The sequence below is a fragment of the Lagenorhynchus albirostris genome, chromosome 1 (genome assembly GCF_949774975.1).
Source record: "Lagenorhynchus albirostris chromosome 1, mLagAlb1.1, whole genome shotgun sequence".
Classification (NCBI taxonomy): Eukaryota; Metazoa; Chordata; class Mammalia; order Artiodactyla; family Delphinidae; genus Lagenorhynchus; species Lagenorhynchus albirostris.
The window spans coordinates 42892072-42895209 of NC_083095.1; the positions used below are offsets into that span (position 1 = coordinate 42892072).

Below are 3138 nucleotides of genomic sequence, written 5' to 3' on the forward strand. Positions count from 1 at the left end.
GGAAATGTGATGCGCAATGTGTTTAACTTCTAAATACTGTGCTTTAGGGTTTCAGGAATAGTAACCTAAGGATTCTGTTACTCCCGGGTTTACAATTAGGCTTTAGCTTGCTGTTCTGAGCAGTAGGATAGACACCACTCCCATCACAGAAATCTGCAGAGTTCCTTATCTAGAGAACTTCACTAGTATCTCAGAATATATATATTTCCATAGAAGATTATTCCATTGTCTCAGCTTGTCATAATTTGGTCAGAATCAGTTCTTCTCCTTTTCTTCTAGAAGTAACTTTCTTTGCCAGAAGACCCACAGTCTCTACAATCCTTTCCTCTCAGCTTGTCTCTTGAGATGGATGGTAATGACAACCTGTCAGGGTCCTATCTTTCAATTGTCAGGCAGTTACCGGAAAGAGGGCTTATTTTAACTGAACCAGTATCCCCTTCCTCAATTTAACTTTCCTTGACTAGATCCTATTAAAGGAAAATAGCTAAGCTCCATTTTTCTTCCGTGTGTGTAACTAACTTCATTAAAAACTTTGTTTTCTAATGCCGCGCCCAAAATTGTAGGAATCCATTATGCCATTTGATAGAAAGTGAACAGTCTTGATACGTGTTTATGTAAAGAAGATAACGTATTGGGCAGTAAATATTTTAAAACACTTCAGAAAAAGAGATTCAGTGATTCTGTAATGAGAAACGCGTGTTTTCAGTGCCTTTGGGATACACACGCACTAAAAAATATTAAATCTAAATACAATTAAAGAACTGTTTCAAAGAATTTAAGAAACGAATTTGGAGGTTATAGTATGACAAATTTTTTAATGTAAATAAAGAATTATAAGAAAACAAAAAATCAAATGTAATTGAATTCTTCAAGAGAAGAAAAAAGAAACCTGGCCCCTAAGTGCCCGGCTAGCTCAGTCGGTAGAGCATGGGACTCTTAATCCCAGGGTCGTGGGTTCGAGCCCCACGTTGGGCGCAAGACACCTTTTGTTATAGCACTTAATTTCCCTTGAATATTTTGAGGTCTCTCCACAGCACTGTAATTAAGAACGGTTTTGTTTGTTTTTTAAACCGGATTAATTTACGTACTGTCAATATTAACCAGATCTTCGGAAAAAAGACCAGTTTGCAAACGAAACAGTTCTCAAACTGCTTGCGCACTTAAAAGCGCAAGTTTTTCTTCTTCTCCCGGATCCCTCGCCTACTTCCTCCGTAAAGCACAGAAGAAACTGAAAAGGCCACTGTTTAAAGTTGAAATTGATTTTCTGTGTTACTGTGCATACCTGCATTATTGCTGATAGAGGGCAGTGTTTTATTCTATCGGACCAAAATTATGAGCCTCAATATTGGCAGCTTTTCTAAAACAAGCGATCCTATGTAAAAGCAGTTAGAGAGTCGGAGGACTTCGAAGAAAGTCCTTTCTTGTTTATTTTACTTTTTTTCTTCTCAGTATAGGGCTTGTCCTGGGGTGGAGGTGGGGGAATGTCTTGTGGAGAAATACACAGTGAGAAATGTTTCCTTCTGTTGTGAGATCTAGACAACTAGGGCACAATCAGGTTTTCTCCCATTGTTCGTGGGACTGTATTTGGAATCTAACCATACAATTGGATAGGTATTAGGGAAATTAATATTCCGGTAGAGGGGAGGCTCTTTGAAACAGAAGCACAAAAGAACTGAGACGTGAAATTTCGAATAGGCAATTAGATATTGTGGGAGGCAGGACTTCCGCCTTTTTCGCCTCTTCACTGAGAACTTTGAAGTAATCAGGAAGAGAATGTCCACACCACGGCCAGGCACGTTCCAGGATCTCACTCACCCGACCCAGCAGGTGAACGACGCATGCTCCTACCTGAAGCACTAGTTCCTGTACTCGGCGTGTTACCCACTAGCTTTTCTCCTGCTAAACGACCCATTTGTCTCTCTCGGTTTTTCCCTTCAACGTACAAACATGCTGTTAATTCTCTATCTTAAAAGAAAACGAAAACTTTGACCTAGTTTCCCTGCAGGCTACCGTTCTACAGTATTTCTCTGTTCCTCTTTGGGGTAAGTTACCCCACGGTCGCCTAAGGTCACATTCCTCTCCTCCCATCTCTTAAACCTGACAATGCCCTTCAGCCAAAAAAAAAAAAAAAAAAAAAAAAAAAAAAAAAAAAAATCCCTTGCAACGAGGGAGACCTGTGGGGTGTCTCAATAAGAGGGAGTTAGAAAGAACCTATTATAGGATTGGGGCTATAGTTGTGGAATTTAGCGGAGGGTCTAAGGAAGTGAGGGTTCCTTTTGGATTGGGTGTTCTCAGAAAGCAAGGGCAATTCTATCATCTAAATAAATCTTACCTATAGGGAAAGCAGACTAAAGGAGGGATAAAGCTGGAACTGGTAAAGTCACTCATTTAGCAGGAGAGGATGATGTTTGGTGTTTTGAGTTGGACAGGGACCAACTTGTCTAAAGTGAATGGTTCTGTGAGATGCCAATTCCAAGTCCAGGCCTCCCCACTTGTGACAAACCCACTATAAATCAGGGGTTCTCACAATCTCTCCTGAGGTTTGTTAATTTCCTAGAATGGCTCACAGAACTCCGGAAAACAGTTTACTTATTCCTGGTTTATTATAAAGGATACAACTCAGGAGCAGCCAATGGGAGAGATGCAGAGGGCAAGGTATGGGGAAGGAGCATGGAACTCCCACGTCCTCTCCTTGGCATGGCACTCTCCCAGCCCCTGAATATGTTCGCCATCCTGGAAGCTCTGTGAACCCTGTACTTTAAGGATTTTTATGGAGGCTTCACCACACAGGCATGATCAGTTATTGATCAATTTCCAAGTTCTGTTTCTAATCATGACCTAGACTTTCTGGCGACCAGACCTCATCCAGAAATCATCCAGGAGCCCTCCAAGAGTTGCCTCATTAGAACAAGACACTCCTATTACCCAGGAAATTCCAAGGGATTTAGAAGCTCTGTGTAAGATGCTCCTAACACCCCCATCACGCAGGAATTGACAAGGATTTTAGGAGCTCTGTGTCAGAAACTAGGGGCAGACACCAAATATATATTTCTTATTATGTCACACTTGCCTAATTTGTCTTTGAGTTGCTATAAGCCCAACCACAATCACCCTAATTGGCAACTACCCCACCATCCA

At 41.2% G+C, this 3138-nt stretch overlaps 1 non-coding gene across 1 annotated transcript; it reads left to right on the forward strand.

Annotated features, from left to right (window-relative positions):
* Positions 1-902: 902 nt before the first annotated feature.
* TRNAK-CUU (transfer RNA lysine (anticodon CUU)) lies at positions 903-975 on the forward strand. The gene has a single exon. It is a non-coding gene; the product is annotated as a tRNA-Lys (tRNA).
* Positions 976-3138: the final 2163 nt, after the last annotated feature.